The 19,303-nt window shown below is 42.6% G+C and overlaps 1 protein-coding gene across 1 annotated transcript in view; it reads right to left on the bottom strand.

Moving 5' to 3' along the window:
* Positions 1–19,303, bottom strand: part of GPC6 (glypican 6) — a 1,118,958-nt gene that overhangs the window by 201,098 nt on the left and 898,557 nt on the right. The gene's annotated exons all lie outside the window — the stretch shown is intronic.

Genomic DNA, 19,303 nt, shown 5'->3' with positions numbered 1-19,303 from the left:
TCCAGTTCTTGATTAGAGTTTGAACACTGCTGATTGGTTTTCTCAATTCCTTGGATATCTTTGTATATCCCTTTCCTGTTTTATACAGTTCAATAGGGATGAGCTTCGAGTTTGAGTCAAACTCATGTTCGACTCGAACATCGGCTGTTCGACAGTTCGCCGAACAGCGAACAATTTGGGGTGTTCGCGGCAAATTCGAAATCCACGGAACACCCTTTAAAAGTCCATGGGAGAAATCGAAAGTGCTAATTTTAAAGGCTTATATGCATGGCATTTTCATAAAAAGTGTTTGGGGACCCGGGTCCTGCCCCAGGGGACATAGATCAATGCAAAAAAAGTTTTAAAAACAGTGATTTTAATAATGCTTAAAGTGAAACAATAAAAGTGTAATATTCCTTTAAATTTCGTACCTGGGGGGTGTCTATAGTATGCCTGTAAAGCGGTGCATGTTTCCCCTGTTTAGAACAGTCTGACAGCAAAATGACATTTCAAAGGAAAAAAAGTAATTTAAAACTACTCGCGGCTATTAATGAATTGCCGGTCCGACAATACACATAAAAGTTCATTGATAAAAACGACATGGGAATTCCCCACAGGGGAACCCCGAACCAAAATTAAAAAAAAAAAATGACGTGGGGGGTCCCCCTAAATTCCATACCAGGCCCTTCAGGTCTGGTATGGATTTTAAGGGGAACCCCGTGCCAAAATTTTTTTAAAAATGGCGTGGGGTCCCCCCAAAAATCCATACCAGACCCTTATCCGAGCACGCAACCTGGCAAGCTGCAGGAAAAGAGGGGGGACGAGAGAGCGCCCCCCCTCCTGAACCGTACCAGGCCCCATGCCCTCAACATTGGAAGGGTGCTTTGGGGTAGCCCCCCAAAACACCTTTTCCCCATGTTGATGGGGACAAGGGCCTCATCCCCACAACCCTTGCCCAGTGGTTGTGGGGGTCTGTGGGCGGGGGGCTTATCGGAATCTGGAAGCCCCCTTTAACAAGGGGACCCCCAGATCCTGGCCCTCCCCCCTGTGTGAAATGGTAAGGGGGTAAAAAAGTACCCCTACCATTTCACAAAAAAACTGTCAAAAATGTTAAAAATGACAAGAGACAGTTTTTGACAATTCCTTTATTTAAATGCTTCTTCTATCTTCTTTCTTCTATCTTCTATCTTCTATCTTCCTTCGGTTTCTTCCTCCATCTTCTTTTTCTTCTGGTTCTTCTGGTTCTTCCTCCGGTGTTCTCGTCCAGCATCTTCCTCCGTGGCGTCTTCTTCCCTTCTTCTCCTCGGGCCACTCCGCATACATGATGGCATGATGGGAGGCTCCCATCATGCCATCATGGGACCCAGGCCCCCAAACACTTTTTATGACAATAACTTGCATATAAGCCTTTAAAATTAGCACTTATTCATGTTCCTGTCCCATAGACTTTAACGGCGTTCGCGTGTTCGAACAAATTTTTTGCCTGTTCGCAAGTTCTGGTGTGAACTGAACAGGGGGGTGTTCGGCTCATCCCTACAGTTCAACTACCTTTTCCCACAGATCCTTTGATGATTCTTTTGCTTTCCCCATGACTCAGAATCCAGAAACATCAGTTCAGCACTGGATGAAAGATGCAAGGGTCTGTCAGGAGTCCAGAATCTCATTGACCTTTTATACACACACACACACTAATTACAAGCAAACAGATCACAGGTGAAGATGGTTACCTTTAATCGCCATTAAAACCACTTTGTGTCAACTTGTGTGCATGTTATTAGGCCAAATCACAAGGGTATGTAAACTTTTTATCAAGGTAATTTGGGTAGTTTCTGTTGTGATTATGATTTAAAAAGAGTAAACACAGTTGATTGATAATAAATGGCTTCAGCCAAACACTAACCATAAATGAAAGAAATGTTTTTGTGTTATCATTCATATTCTCTTAAAAAATGGCCAAGAAATCATATATTCTGCCAGGGTATGTAAACTTATAACCCAACTGTAAGTGTCCTTTCACTAGAAGTTAGAAGCTATAGCATTTATAGCTGCTTTAATTTTTTTTCATACAGCCTGAAGATCTTCTTTAATAGATGAGCATTCTTATTTCTGGATTTTGTTCTCTATCATATGTGTAGCCCAAACCATCCTAAATCTAGCTGTATAACAGATTTCCAGGACCACAAATAATTGAGTTGAATTTTGCATCATAAATTGTTAGGAATAAATATTCCTGTTGCAAACTGTCCTAAAACGTTATCCATCTTGAGTCCAAAAAATCCGCTCATGTGTATGCTAGTCCGACGGACCAAAACCGACGCTAGGGTAGCTATTGGCTACTGGCTATCAACTTAGTAGGTGAGGTTGAAAAAAGACACAAGTCCATCAAGTCCAACCTATGTGTGATTATGTGTCAGTATTACATTGTATATCCCTGTATGTTGCGGTCATTCAGGTGCTTATCTAATAGTTTCTTGAAGCTATTGATGCTCCCCGCTTAGACCACCGCCTGTGGAAGGGAATTCCACATCCTTGCCGCTCTTACAGTAAAGAACCCTCTACATAGTTTAAGGTTAAACCTCTTTTCTTCTAATTTTAATGAGTGGCCATGAGTCTTGTTAAACTCTCTTCTGCGAAAAAGTTTTATTTCTATTGTAGGGTCACCAGTACGGTATTTGTATATCCCCTCTCAAGCGTCTCTTCTCCAGAGAGAATAAGTTCAGTGCTCACAACCTTTCCTCATAACTAAGATCCTCCAGACCCTTTATTAGCTTTGTTGCCCTTCTTTGTACGCACTCCATTTCCAGTACATCCTTCCTGAGGACTGGTGCCCAGAACTGGACAGCATACTCTAGGTGCGGCTGGACCAGAGTCTTGTAGAGTGGGAGAATTATCGTTTTATCTCTGGAGTTGATCCCCTTTTTAATGCATGCCAATATTCTGTTTGCTTTGTTATCAGCAGCTTGGCATTGCATGCCATTGCTGAGCCTATAATCTACTAGGACCCCCAGGTACTTTTCCATCCTAGATTCCCCCAGAGGTTCTCCCCCCAGTGTATAGATTGCATTCATATTTTTGCCACCCAAATGCATTATTTTACATTTTTCTACATTGAACCTCATTTGCCTTGTAGTTGCCCACCCCATTAATTTGATCAGATCTTTTTGCAAGGTTTCCACATCCTGCAGAGAAGTTATTGCCCTGCTTAGCTTAGTATCGTCTGCAAATACAGAGATTGAACTGTTTATCCCATCCTCCAGGTCATTTACGAACAAATTAAATAGGATTGGTCCCAGCACAGAAACCAAGGGGAACCCCACTACCCACCCCTGACCATTCCGAGTACTCCCAATTTATCACCACCCTCTGAACTTGCCCTTGTAGCCAGTTTTCAATCCATGTACTCACCCTATGATCCATGCCAACGGACCTTATTTTGTACAGTAAACGTTAATGGGGAACTGTGTCAAATGCTTTTGCAAAATCCAGATACACCACATCTACGGGCCTTCCTTTATCTAGATGGCAACTCCCCTCCTCATAGGTTAGTAGATTGGTTTGGCAAGAACGATTCTTCATGAATCCATGCTGATTACTGCTAATGATACTGTTCTCATTACTAAAATCTTGTATATAGTCCCTTATCTTCCCCTCCAAGAGTTTACATACTATTGATGTTAGGCTAACTGGTCTGTAATTCCCAGGGATGTATTTTGGGCCCTTTTTAAATATTGGCTTTTTTCCAATCAGCTGGTACCATTCCAGTCAGTAGACTGTCTGTAAAAATTAGGAACAACGGTCTGGCAATCACTTGACTGAGTTCCCTAAGTACCCTCGGATGCAAGCCATCTGGTCCCGGTGATTTATTAATGTTAAGTTTCTCAAGTCTAACTTTAATTCTGTCCTCTGTTAACCATGGAGGTGCTTCCTGTATTGTGTCATGAGGATAAACACTGCAGTTTTGGTTACTGAGGCCTCCCGATTCACTTGTGAAGACTGAGGAGAAGAATAAATTCAATACCTTCGCAATCTCCCCATCCTTTGTGACCAGATGTCCTTCCTCATTCTTTATGGGGCCAATATGGTCTGTCCTCCCTTTTTTACTGTTTACATACTTAAAGAATTTCTTGGGATTTTTTTTGCTCTCCTCCGCTATGTGTCTTTCATGTTCTATCTTAGCCGTCCTAATTGCACCCTTACATTTCTTGTTGCATTCTTTATAAATTCTGAATGCTGAGGATGATCCCTCAACCCCGTATTTTTTGAAGGCCTTCTCCTTTGCTTTCATATGCATTTTTACATTGGAGTTAAGCCACTCAGGACTTTTGTTCCCTCTTTTAAATTTATTACCCAATGGGATGCATTGGCTAATGCCCTTATTTAATATGCTCTTAAAGCAAACCCATCTCTCCTCTGTGTTCTTTGTTCCTAATATTTTATCCCAATTTATGCCTTTTAGCAAGGTTTGTAGTTTAGGGAAGTCAGCTCTTTTGAAATTCAGTGTCTTTGTATTCCCTTTATGTTTCCTATTTGTGTGATTTATTTTAGTCCAGTCGTACGTCATCACATACGAATCCGTCGGACTTTGGTGTGATCGTGTGTAGGCAAGTCCAGTCATTAGAAAGTCCGTCGAAAGTCCGTCGTAACTCCATCGAAAGTCCGTTGGAAAGACCGTCGGACCTTTGTTGTTGAAAAGTCCAACCGTGTGTACATGGCATTGTACATCCCTGGTACCTTGCTGCCTGCAAACAGTGATTCCTGCACTGACTCCACCCCCTGAACCTCCTCTTCTCAGCAGCTCTGTAGTTCAGAAGGCAGGCTCTGTGAATTCCGTGACACAGCAGTGCCTTTTCACAGGGCAAAGTGATTATTTATAAACTTCAAGTTCGTTTAGATTAGTGGGTGTAGGCTAGAAATAATTAAAATACAATACAATGTGGGAATGAATATACTGTATGATTTTACATTTTGGTATTGTTACATAGTCTACTACATCATAAAGAAAAAAAGAACACTCTTGTGCAACTTTTCCAGTTCAGGTCCTCTTTAACTGGATTCCCTTTTTTTTTTTTATTTTGGAGTATTGGAATTATTTTATAAAAGAAACATTTACAGGTATTTATTATCTCTGAAAATGCATAACACTTCATTCCCAGAAGGTACACTGTGGTCACTCTTAATATGTTGACCTGCTTTCTGAAAATGCATGAGTATGTAGCCATAGGAACAGTCATAGAAAATCAGTTTTTACTTCATGTTCTTCCACTATGAGAATTATGTAGATGGCAGGTAGTAGCAAAGTATGTAACCTCTACTAATAAGAAAAGATAAAAAAAGCAAAACATAAATATATATATATATATATATATATATATATATATATATACACATTGGGGCGGAAAGTATTCAGACCCCCTTAAATTTTTCACTCTTTGTTATTTTGCAGCCATTTGCTAAAATCATTTAAGTTCATTTTTTTTCCTCAATAATGTACACACAGCACCCCATATTGAGAGAAAAACACAGAATTGTTGACATTTTTGCAGATTTATTAAAAAAGACAAACTGAAATATCACATGGTCCTAAGTATTCAGACCCTTTGCTGTGACACTCATATATTTAACTCAGGTGCTGTCCATTTTTTCTGATCATCCTTGAGATGGTTGTACACCTTCATTTGAGTCCAGCTGTATTTCATTATACTGATTGGAGTTGATTAGGAAAGCCACACACCTGTCTATATAAGACCTTACAGCTCACAGTGCATGTCAGAGCAAATGAGAATCATGAGATCAAAGGAACTGCCTGAAGAGCTCAGAGACAGAATTGTGGCAGAAGATCTGGCCAAGGTTACAAAAAAAATCTGCTACACTTAAGGTTCCTAAGAGCACAGTGGCCTTCATAATCCTTAAATGGAAGACGTTTGGGACGACCAGAACCCTTTCTAGAGCTGGACGTCCAGCCAAACTGAGCTATCGGGGGAGAAGAGCCTTGGTGAGAGAGGTAAAGAAGAACCCAAAGATCACTGTGGCTGAGCTCCAGAGATGCAGTCGGGAGATGGGAGAAAGTCAACCATCACTGCAGCCCTCCACCAGTCGGGGCTTTATGGCAGAGTGGCCTCTCCTTAGTGCAAGACACATGAAAGCCTGCATGGAAAAAAACACATAAAGGACTCCAAGATGGTGAGAAATAAGATTCTCTGATCTGATGAGACCAAGATAGAACTGTTGGGCCTTAATTCTAAGAGGTATGCGTGGAGAAAACCAGGCACTGCTCATCACCTGTCCAATACAGTCCCAACAGTGAAGCATGGTGGTGGCAGCATCATGCTGTGGGGGTGTTTTTCAGCTGCAGGGACAGGACAACTGGTTGCAATCGAGGGAAAGATGAATGCAGCCAAGTACAGGGCTATCCTAGATGAAAACCTTCTCCAGAGTGCTCAGGACCTCAGACTGGGCCCAAGGTTTAACTTCCAACAAGACAATGACCCTAAGCATACAGCTAAAATAACGAAGGAGTGGCTTCACAAAAATTCCGTGACTGTTCTTGAATGGCCCAGCCAGAGCCCTGACTTAAACTCAATTGAGCATCTCTGGAGAGACCTAAAAATGGCTTTCCACCAACGTTTACCATCCAACCTGACAGAACTGGAGAGGATATGCAAGGAGGAATGGCAGGGGATCCCCAAATCCAGGTGTGAAAAACTTGTTGCATCTTTTCCAAAAAGACTCATGGCTGTATTAGATCAAAAGGGTGCTTCTACTAAATACTGAGCAAAGGGTCTGAATACTTAGGACCATGTGATATTTCAGTTTTTCTTTTTTAATAAATCATAAAAATGTCAACAATTCTGTGTTTTTCTGTCAATATGGGGTGCTGTGTGTACATTAATGAGGAAAAAAAAAGAACTTAAATGATTTTAGCAAATGGCTGCAATATAACAAAGAGTGAAAAATTTAAGGGGGACTGAATACTTTCTGTCCCCACTGTATATATATAAGTAATATATATATATATATATATATAAGTAATATAAGTAATCCTTACGGCCTGACTGCTAGCTGAGGACTTGAATCTTTGAGCCCTGATATATATATATATATATCTATATATATATATATCTATATATATATAGATATATATATATATAGATATATATATATATCTATATATATATTTATATATATATATCAGGGCTCAAAAATTCAAGTCCTCAGCTAGCAGTCAGGCCGTAAGGATTACTTGCCATCAGTTGCCCCACCCAATCCTTACCCTGCCCCGCCTATAATTCCACCCCTAAACACGCCCTCATAAATGATCTCATGAAATGACACTTAAATGTTTTATGCAGAATTAAGTTACAAAAATAAATATTAACAACAACTTTATCAGTGCCCATCAATGCAGCCTCACCAGTGCCAATCAATGCAGCTTCACCAGTGCCCATCAATGTAACCTCACCAGTGCTCATCAGCACAGCCTCATCAGTGCCCATCAATGCAGGCTCACCGGTGCCCATCAATGCTGGCTCACCTGTGCCTATAAATGCAGCATGACCAGTGCCCACCAATGCAGCCTCACCTGTGCTGTATATATATATATATATATATATATATATATATATATATATACTGTATATATTATTATTATTTATTATTATACAGGATTTATATAGCGCCAACAGTTTGCACATCGCTTTACAACATACCGGCAGACAGTACAGTTACAATGCAATTCAATACAGAAGGAATCAGAGAGCCCTGCTCATTAGAGCTTACAATCTAGGAGGGAGGGTCAAGTGATACAAAAGGTAATAACTGTGGGGGGTGATCTGATGAAGAAAGTATATGTACAGCTGTACTGGATAGGCTTCTCTGAAGAGAAGTGTTTTCAGGGATCATCTAAAAGCAAGCAGAATAGGAGATAGTCGGACAGATTGGGGTAGGGAGTTCCATAGGATAGGAGAGGCTTGGGAAAAGCCCTGGAGGCGAGCATGGGAAGAGGGAGCCAGAGAATTAGAGAGCAGGAGGTCTTGGGAGGAATGAAGGGAACGAGTAGGTTGGTATTCTGAGACTAGGTTAGTGATGTAGCTGGGGGCCAAGTTGTGGATGGCTTTGTAAGTTGTTGTTAGAATTTTGAATTTAATTCGTTGACTGAGCGGTTGGTAAGGTGGATGAGCCTGGCAGCAGTATTCATGATTGACTGAAGGGGGGAAGGCCTATGTGAAGGTAATCCCGTGAGGAAGGAGTTGCAGTAGTAGAGGCAGGAGATGACCAGGGAGTGAACTAGGAGGTTTGTGGTGTCATTGGTTAAGAAGGGGTGTATTTTGGAGATGTTGCGTAGGTTGAGATGGCAAGATTTGGAAAGCATTTGGATGTGGGGCCAAAAGCATAGTTCAGCGTCCAGGACTACACCTAGAACCTTGGCATGTGGGGATGGGCTGATAGTAGTGCTATTGATCTTGACAGAGAAATCAGGGGAAGAGGCATGTAGGGAGGAAAAATCATGAGCTCAGTTTTGGATAGATTGAGTTTTAGGAAGTGGTGTGACATCCAGGCCGATATGTCTGTTAGTAAATGAGTGATACTGAAGGAGTGAGCTGAGGAGTAGAGAGATAAATTTGGGTGTCAAAAGCATAGAGATGGTATTGGAAGCCATAGGAGGCTATTGCCTGACCCAGGGTCTAATCAAAAAAGCATGGAATATCTTATAAAAGAAAGGGTTAAATTCTTTATTTTAGGGTTATAGAAGAGAAAAATATAATATTCTATTTCACATGTAAAGAAAGAACAAAAAATTAGCTTTGGCATGGTCATTTTAATATTTGACCTTCTAGACTGTGGACACAGCTGATAGAAAACACAAAAGGTCTTTTGAATGTTATTAAGAGCTTTTACAAAAGGTCATATTTTTAAATAATGGGAAATGCAGGTTTCACAAGGTGTTGGATATATTCTCTAAAACAGGTACTTTAATCACCATTCAAAAAGTGCTGAGACACATATTTAATTACGGCATTGAAAAGTCCAGCACTGCTCTGTGGGTGTAGTAATATTTGTGAGGAAAGAACAATAAGTATCTACTTTACTTTTAAATAATAACCTTCTAAATTTACAACCACTTTAAGCTAAAGTGTGATTTCTGTTTTTTACATGCTGCTGCATTTTGCAGTTTATATTGCTCTGTACACTGTTTTACTGAAAAAAATTAGGGATTCATAGAGAGTGCCATAGACACTGAAACTACCAGGGTTTGCAACTGATTCATGTAAGTGTTGGGAACAGGTACATGAATTTGTCCTAGGAGGTTGTGGCACTGAGACCACAGTTTCAATACCGGACATTCCAATCTCAGTGCAGCTCAGCATTACTAATATTCCTCCCTGGCCACTGTGCTTGTCAAAGCAGAAGTAGTGGGGGTGGATGTAGTGGGATACAGAGAGACAAGTTACTCATTAGGTCTACCTTGCTTTTGATTGACAGCAGATTCCATAGCCATGGTAGGAGTGAAGATGTCACCATGCCCCCACCACTGCAATGATGTCAGTCTGGTATATATAACGTGAATTTCTGCATGAAGATTTTGCAGAGTCATTCATTTATTTATTCATTCATTTATTAACAATAGCTTTAGAAATTCCCATGACTGCTTTTGCCAATTATAAATACTTGCAACTAAATGAAGTGTTATGATGACTATTTAAGTTTTATCAAGGAACACCGCAAAATATCTTTCTCTTCAGCCGTAATTAAAGATTTTGGCTGTGCTTTCCTGCTATAAATAATACGTAGGTTTAAATTTGCTTCAGGAGATTGAGAAATTCTTATCAAGTAAGTGTTCTGTTTGCAATTCGGTATGTTTGACTGAGCAAGTGCATTCACTCCCTTTATCATAATGCAGAGACTGAAATATACTCAACCTCTATCATGTCTCCTAGAACTGACAACCTGATTCTATTATTATTGCTAGATCTGTCCTTACCAGTTCAGTCTAAAAAGCAATATAATGATAATTGGTGAGAACACTTTCCAAAGCTTATTGAAGTGTACAGGACATAAGATACATTTTATGTCATCTCAGTATCTGTTGGGGTGTAGAGGGATGAATATCCCTGTGATATTCATCACCAGGAAAGGAAGGGAGGGAAAATGTCTCCACTGGGGCACAGACAGCTTTAAAAAGGCTAATAGAGCTTCCAACCCTCCCCCACATTGCACAACACAAATGTCTTGCTTTCTGGATTTTAGGAACAAACAAAAAACAAGAACAATTCATTTAACTTAAAGCGTTTGTTACCCTAAAAAAAAGGGGGGATCCTGTTCTTATAAAGCACGCATAACAGCACAGTGCTTGTGCTGTGTATTTTGACCCCTTGTATCACCTAAAATACCTGTCTGATCCTGCCTGGTTCTGCCCTCCCCCTGTAAACTGACCACGGTTTATCATGGCTGCTGAGCCCTGACACTGTGGTCAGTGTACGTGCCTCCATCATTCACAGCTCTCCTTTATCTTCCTCTGCCATCCAATCCCTGCCTGTCAGCTAGTGACAGTGCCGCTCTTCTACCCGCCATTTTCCTTCCTGCTGCTAAAATTACTTTTACATTTCCATACAGTCCTCTCTGTTTCCTAAAGATAGGTGCTGCTGTGTGTGTGTCTTTTTGTTCTTCAAAAAGTTTCCACACTTTTTTTTATACAGTTGATATACAGTATATATATTTTATATATACAGTCAGGTCCATAAATATTGGGACATCGACACAATTCTAATCTTTTTGGCTCTATACACCACCACAATGGATTTGAAATGAAACTAACAAGATGTGCTTTAACTGCAGACTTTCAGCTTTAATTTGAGGGTATTTACATCCAAATCAGGTGAACAGTGTAGGAATTACAACAGTTTGGATATGTGCCTCCCACTTTTTAAGGGACCAAAAGTAATGGGACAGCATAACAATCATCCATCAAACTTTCACTTTTTAATACTTGGTTGCAAATCCTTTGCAGTTAATTACTGCCTGAAGTATGGAACGCATAGACATCACCAGACGCTGGGTTTCATCCCTGGTAATGCTCTGCCAAACCTCTACTGCAACTGTCTTCAGTTCCTGCTTGTTCTTGGGGAATTTTTCCTTCAGTTTTGTCTTCAGAAAGTGAAATGCATGCTCAATCGGGTTCAGGTCAGGTGATTGACTTGGCCATTGCATAACATTCCACTTCTTTCCCTTAAAAAACTCTTTGGTTGCTTTCGCAGTATGCTTCGGGTCATTGTCCATCTGCACTGTGAAGTGCCGTCCAATGAGTTCTGAAGCATTTTGCTGAATATAAGCAGATAATATTGCCCAAAACACTTCAGAGTTCATCCTGCTGCTTTTGTCAGCAGTCACATCATCAATAAATACAAGAGAACCAGTTGCATTGGCAGCCATACATGCCCACGCCATGACATTACCACAACCATGCTTTACTGATATGGTGGTATGCTTTGGATCATGAGCAGTTCCTTTCCTTCTCCATACTCTTCTCTTCCCATTGTCAGGTCACCTGAGACCAGGTGACAGATGCACTTCGTGGTCAGGAGTGCACGCTAAGGTAGTGGACCCTAGGACTGACTGCTGCGGATTGAACCCTGGAAGTTTCAGGATGCAGGTCTACTGGATCACTAACACAGATCCCACTGGGAGCTAGAGCATAGATTCCCCAGGGCGCAGAGTCTAAGAGCCAGCAGGTGTTCACCAGAGCCTCTAGTGGTGAGGATGGTCTGCGCTGCAGTCTGGCTCCAGGTCGCGGCCCCCAGGGTCTCACAGCTCACGCTCACGGTAGACTACAGGAGAAGAGGAAGGAGGCAGCAGGCTGGAACAACAAGGATAGTAAAGGGATAAGCCAAATGTCGGGGTGACTAGCAGACAAGGATAAACATAACACGCCAAAGGTCAGGGTCACAAGCAGACAGGGATAGTCGAGAACAGGCCAAGGTCGGTAACTGGAATCAGACGTAGGGAACACAGCAAGTACACACGAAAGCTAACACACAATGGTTGATCAGCAAGGTTGGCTTGCAATGCCCAGGTTAATATAGTGTTCCTAATTAGAGGCCGGGGTGGAGCTATGCTGAGGGAAGATTATTTAAACAGTCAGGTGAGGGTGGCTGGCCTCTAAAGGTGAACACAGGAGGAAGGGTTAGCTGACAGACACACATTACTGCATAACCATGACAGTACCCCCCCCCCTTACGAGGCCTCCCCCTTCTCCGCCTGGGCCCAGGCTTAAAGGGGAAACTCCAGAGGGAATCTCCTCAACAGATGAGGAGCAAAGACCTCAGATGCAGTGATCCAAGACCTCCCCTCAGGACCAAACCCTTTCCAATGTACGAGGTACTGAAGAATGCCTTTACGGAGCCGGGAATCCAAAACTTGACTAACCTCATACTTTAGATTATTCTCAGAGACCGGAACCAAGGTAGGGAGATGACGAGAGGACTTATTGAGGGCTAAAGGCCTTTTAGGAATGGGTAAGGGCATGACAAGACCATCTGGAGTATTAGCAGGGTCCCCCAGACTCTTAAAGATGAGCTGGACATCCAGAACAGGACCATCAGACTGAGCAGAGGTCAGTGGATCCCTGAGGTCAGGATGGTTAGAAGGTGACGTGTCACAAGAGTCAAGCTGGAGAGCTGAAACAAAAGCAGAATGCAGAGAGCCCAGAAAGAAAGGTTGAAAACCCCACCTGGCCAAATGAGGCAGTTTATCCAAAGGATGGATTGAGCCTCTTAGACAAGTTTGAATGGACGTAGTAGTAGCAGGGTGAGGCCAGGTTACAGAAGGTCCTAAATAAGAAGCAGGAAGCTCACTGGGCATAACTTGTGCAGAGGCCGACTGAATAACATCGGCAGGTGTAGGGACTACCACAATCGCATCGCAGGGCGTCGTGACTGTGGAACTGGTGGACGAGTTAACCTGGCTGTGCGTCCAAGAGAGTCCAGGGACAGGCAAAGGTAAATGGCCATGCAAACTGGAGTGAATAATCAGCTCAGGTTTACAGGTGGGCTCTTCTTCCAGAGTGCCACACGACCCAGAGAGTGCCTCAGACCGACTATTGCAGGAGACATCCCAAAAATCGCTATATGCAGCGGGAAGAGCAGAAGATACTGAGATAGTGGCAACAGGAAGTTTCTCTTTTGGGGTAACCTTGAGTAGGCAGGAGGAGGAACAGGAGGAACCCCAAGTCAAGATCTGTCCAGCAGTCCAGTGAATATTTGGAGAATGGAGCCATAACCAAGTGTAGCACTGATCCCTGAAGGAGCTGCTGATTTAAATTGGGTTGTTGCTGTCACCCCTTACCTGTAGTTTCACCACATCAGGAACTTATGCCGCGTACACATGAGCGGACTTTACGGCAGACTTTGCCCGGCGGATGGGATTTCGTAGGACAATTCGATCGTGTGTGGGCTCCAGTGGACTTTGTTTTCTCAAAAGTTGGACGGACTTAGATTTGAAACATGTTTTAAATCTATCCGTCGAACTCGAGTCTGGTCGAAAAGTCCGCCCGTCTGTATGCTAGTTCGACGGACAAAAAGCCACGCTAGGGCAGCTATTGGCTACTGGCTATAAACTTCCTTGTTTTAGTCCGGTCGTAAGTCATCACGTACGAATTCAAAGGACTTTGGTGGATTGTGTGTAGGCAAGTCCGTTCATTCGGAAAGTCCGTCATAAAGTCCGTCGAAAAGTCCGCCGGGCAAAGTCTGCCGTAAAGTCCGCTCGTGTGTACGCGACATTAGAGTCTATATTAGGCCTTGCGCCCACCAATGTATGCAACAGTCACTTAGTTCTTTTTCCAATGCTTTATTACAAGACAACTTGAAAGAAGTAGCAGTAAAGAGGTTGAAGGGGAGTTGCAGATACCTTTTTGCAGCAGATCACTTACAGACTCTTCAGAATAAAGGACAAAACACAGTTTTCTCTCTGTAAATCTTGTATGGTTGGGTAGATCTCTGCCACAGACCTAGCAACCTGCAAGATGTCTGGACAAGCCTCTCTCACAGGCTTAGCAACCAGCATACGCCTGGATAAGTCTCTCTCACAAACTTAGCAGCCAGACAGTTAGTTACCTTGATTGAATTGTAGAACAGCTTCATCACAGTACCAGAACCTTTAAGCCAACTCGGCGGTACTGTGAGGGTAGGTTAGAGATGCGTCCTCCAAGTAAGTTACCAGGCCCTTCTGAGAGACCAGCCTTCATCCTGGCTCTCTCCAGCAAGGGTCCTCCCCTGGATCTCTTCAGCTTGGCTTGGCTTCTTCCTAGCAGGCAAGACAGCCTAAGGACCACCTGTGCGGTAGTAGGCCCCAGACAGGCTTCTGGGCCTACTTGCACAGCTGCAGTGACGCAGCCCTCCAGCCTGAAGGGCCACGAGGTAAGAACTCCTCCCTAGCACATGGCATCTGTCCCATAAATACTCTCCCCCAGAATACAAAGCGGCAGGAACCTCCCACTGGGCTGTTTCTGAAAGAAGAATATTCATTAAAGTTGTTATTCGCACACTGTCCCATGGTACCAGTGACACCTACTGGCAACAGTGGGAACTGCACAACCAAGTCAATTCCAGAACAGATCCAATAAACTATATACATTCAATCTGAGCTGGTTACAGCTCAGCCAAAAACTAAATTTACCTGTGAGCGCCTGGTCAACAGGAGCAGGGCGCTACACAAGGAAGACCTAATATGATAGGAGATGAAGTCTTAGGTAATACAAGGAAGGATATCCACTCCTGGTGGAGTGTCCCTACCGATATCTTAACAGGGAGCGTATGGAAGTGGATAGGGCCCCCTGGGAGAACAGTGCCATCAATCGCCAAGACCACCAATGGCAAAGTGAGGGGCAAAAGGGTAAGTCTCATGGAAGATGCAGTTCCCCAGTCCATGAAATTGCCAGCGGCTCCGGAATCAAAACGAGACCGAACGAGAGGAAGCGCCGACATGAAGGAACACAGAAAGGGGAAGACGAGAAGGTGAAGTGATATTTCAGGGTCCAATACTCTACCTTGCAGATGTATTAGCCCCGAGCATTTTTCCGGATGAAGAGAACAAGTATCACGAAAATGACCTTTGACCCCACAGTAGAGGCACAGGCCCAGAGTTTTGTACCTAGTGCGTTCTTCCGGAGGTAGCTTGGTTCGTCCCAGCTGCATAGGTTCCTCAGCAGGCAGGAGGTGCTCCTCGGAATGAAGAGAAGGGACAGGGAGCTCAGGCTGCCTAAAGAACGGGGAGTGCTGGCGTCTTTTTTCCAGCGCCCTTTCCTGAAAGCGAATATCGATCTGGTTACACAAGGTGATGACACCACCCAGATCAGCAGGGAGGGATCTTCTTGCTAATTCATCCTTCACTCTGAAAGGCCATGTAAAAAGGTTGCAACTAGGGCCTCATTATTCCAGCTCAGCTCAGCAGCCAAAATACGAAAATACGTACTGTCCCACAGAAGCGGATTCTTGACGGAGACGTAAAAGAGCGCTGGCCGCTGAGGAGACACAACACGGTTCCTTGAAGATATTCCGAAAAAGTTTCAAGAAATCAGACAGGCTAGAAACCACTGGATCATTCAGTTCCCACAAAGGAGCATCCCAGGCTAAGACCTTGCCAGACAGAAGGGATATAATATAGGCTACCTTCGTCGAATCAGACAGGAAGTTTTGGGGCTGGAGTTCAAAATGAATTGTGCACTGGCTAAGGAACCCCCTGCAAGCCTTGGAGTCCCCAAAGAAACGGGCTGGATCTAGCAGTTGTAATGAATTTGTGGCTGCGACTGGTGCAGCAGCAGATAGCGGTTGAGGTTGTTGTTAGGGGTCCTAATGAGGCCTGAACCTGTTCAAATTGGGATGCCAAATCCTGAAGGAATTGCATCATCTGGGTCTGATGCGATTCCTGGGTCTCAAGTCTGCGAACTAGGCCCTGCAACGGATTATCTGCAGGTAGCGGCACATCAGCCGGGTCCATGGCTAATCAAACTGTCACCTGAGACCAGGTGACAGATGCACTCCATGGGAGTCAGGTGTGCACCGCTAAGGTAGTGGACCCTAGGACTGACTGCTGCAGATTGAACCCTGGGAGGTTCAGGAAGCAGGTCTACTGGATCACAAACACAGATCCCATTGGGAGCTAGAGCCTAGATTCCCTATGGCGCGGAGTCTAAGAGCCAGCAGGTGTTCACCAGAGCCTCTAGTGGTGAGGATGGACTGCGCTGCAGTCTGGCTCCAGGTCGTGGCCCCCAGGGTCTCACAGCTCACGCTCATGGTAGACTACAGGAAAAGTGGAAGGAGGCAGCAGGCTGGAACAACAAGGATAGTAAAGGGATAAGCCAAATGTCGGGGCGACTAGCAGACAAGGATAAACATAACATGCCAAAGGTCAGGGTCACAAGCAGACAGGGATAGTCGAGAACAGGCCAAGGTCGGTAACTGGAATCAGACGTAGGAAACACAGCAAGTACACACGAAAGCTAACACACAATGGTTGATCAGCAAGATTGGCTTGCAATGCCCAGGTTAATATAGTGTTCCTAATTAGAGGGTGGAGCAATGCTGAGGGAAGATTATTTAAACAGTCAGGTTTAAATAATCTTAATATGTTTGGCTGGCCTCTAAAGGTGAACACAGGAGGAAGGGTGAGCTGACAGACACACATTACTGCATAACCATGACACCCATCACTCTGGTACAAGTTGATCTTGGTCTCATCTGTTCATAGGATGTTGTTCCAGAACTATGAAGGCTTTTTTAGATAATGTTTGGCAAACTCTAATCTGGCCTTCCTGTTTTTGAGGCTCACCAATGGTTTACATCTTGTGGTGAACCCACTGTATTCACTCCGGTGAAGTCTTCTCTTGTTTGTTGACATTGACACACATACACCTACCTCCTGGAGAGTGTTCTTGATCTGGCAAACTGCTGTGAAGGGTGTTTTCTTCACCAGGGAAAGAATTCTTCGGTCATCTACCACAGTTGTTTTCCGTGGTCTTCCGGGTCTTTTGGTGTTGCTGAGGTCACCGGTGCGTTCTTTCTTTTTAAGGATGTTCCAAACAGTTGATTTGGCCACACCTAATGTTTTTGCTATCTCTCTGATGGGTTTGTTTTGTTTTTTCAGCCTAATGATGACTTGCTTCACTGATAGTGACAGCTATTTGGATCTCATATTGAGAGTTGACAGCAAGAGATGCCAAATGCAAATAAGCACACTTGAAATGAACTCTGGACCTTTTATCTGCTCCTTGTAAATGGGATAATGAGGGAATAACACACACCTGCTCATGGAACAGCTGAGCAGCCAATTGTCCCATTACTTTTGGTCCCTAAAAAGTGGGAGGCACATATACAAACCGTTGTAATTCCTACACCATTCACCTGAATTGGATGTAAATACCCTCAAATTAAAGCTGAAAGTCTGCAGTTAAGCATATCATGTTCGTTTCATTTCAAATCCATTGTGGTAGAGTATAGAGCCAAAAAGATTAGAATTGTGTCGATGTCACAATATTTATGGACCTGACTGTATCTATATATATATATATATATATATATATATATATATATATATATATTCCCTTTATAAATTTGGGGATTTGTGCATATAACGTAGTTACATTGAAAAGATACATAAGTCCACCTGGTTCAACAAATAGAAAAAATAAATAAACAGGATTCAATGATATAACATCTCCAGATACAACTCCAGAGTCCTATACACACAGTTGATCCAGAGGAAGGTAACTAAAATCTTTATAAAGCATGATCCAATGTGCTCAGGGGGGGGGGGGGGGGTAAATTCCTTCGTGATCTCCCAGGAGGCAATCAGAAATTCTCTGGATCAACAATTGCTAGTGTTATCACATCTAAATGTTAATATGCAGTTATATTTTGTGCATTTAGGTGACTTGATAAAGAAGGCCACTCCTCCTAGAAGAGACACCACAGGTTACCCCATGTGCCTGTTGGACAACTGTCTTAAATGTGAGTGTATTGGTTGGAGTGTTTTTCCTTATCTTAATAAAGCTTTGTTACACTAGGGCAGACGTGTGCTCTCTTCCCTTTTGTTTTTTTATTTAGGAATGTATCCAGCTCATGGGAAAAAGAATTTATTTAAAGCACCAAAAAAAAAAATTGAGCAGTACATAAGATCCTGTTCTGAAAAAGGATGTGAAATCACAGAGAAGCAAAACAGATTTGTGAGATGCAATAAATATAACAAAATAGCAATTTTCATGTCAGAAAACTAATACTCTGAAAGTCTTAACCATCTGTGCCCACTTCCACAACTGAGAGCATAGCTTAGATCAGAATGGGAGGTTAATATTGACCCATGGGAGCTTTTTTTTTTATCAAATGGGATCAGAGCTTTACATAGTTTCTTTCAAACCTAGCCTCCTATGACACAATGAAGAGTGGCCACACTCTAGTTCTATTTTATTTTTCTTACTTAATCCTTACACATTTCATTTTTTAATCCTTACACATGTTTCTGTTAGAGGCATCAAACCCATACACAGAAAGCTTTTATTTCTTGTGACTTGGGCTCATCCATAGCTGCACAGAGGGGTGCTGCTTCTAAGCCGTAGTGTATGCACACAAGAGAATGGCAATATGTTCCATTGAGTCAATGCGGCAAAACTTTTCCAACTTGTACAGCTATTGATTTATCTTCTATTTTTTTATTCTTAGGAAAACCCAACAGTAATTCATTCTTCCATGTGCAGAGCTCTGTTAGCTTGCTTAAAAAATAATATAAATTTAAATTCACATTCAACAATTCATATGCCTCCGAAAAATAAATGACAAAAACAAACTTTTCAGGTGAAAATTGTCTAAATGCATAAATGGTTTATATATGTACGGTTAGGGAATAATGTTCCCAAATCAATCAATAAATGTCACATTTTGCAATGTACTTTTCCAAATGGAAGAAAAATGACAGATACATCTCAAAAGGAATACAAATGTCTTCACCTGTTTTTTTTCTCATTGGATTGTAGCTCCCAGTGGAACAATAATGTCTGTCTGCTAGTCCCATTATCTTTACCTACAAATACTTCCACACGTATTTCTCTTGAATCAGCTTTATACTACTCTTGATTTGCATTTCTCCTTTAAAACAACTATTTTTTAATTAACATTCAGAATACATTCTGATCACTGTGGGTTTGGCTGACTGTCATTTAAAGACGAAAAATGAAGAATCAAAAAAGAACTCTAGTCAGGGTAAAACTGCCAGTAAACATACATCAGATCAGATGTACTTTATATGGTTGTAGACTGCTGCAGTGGACCCATGCTAAAACGTT

This window comes from Aquarana catesbeiana, linkage group LG02 (genome assembly GCF_042186555.1).
Source record: "Aquarana catesbeiana isolate 2022-GZ linkage group LG02, ASM4218655v1, whole genome shotgun sequence".
Taxonomy (NCBI): Eukaryota; Metazoa; Chordata; class Amphibia; order Anura; family Ranidae; genus Aquarana; species Aquarana catesbeiana.
The sequence above is the reverse complement of the archived record's forward strand: the minus strand, read 5'-3'. Positions and strand labels throughout refer to the sequence as shown.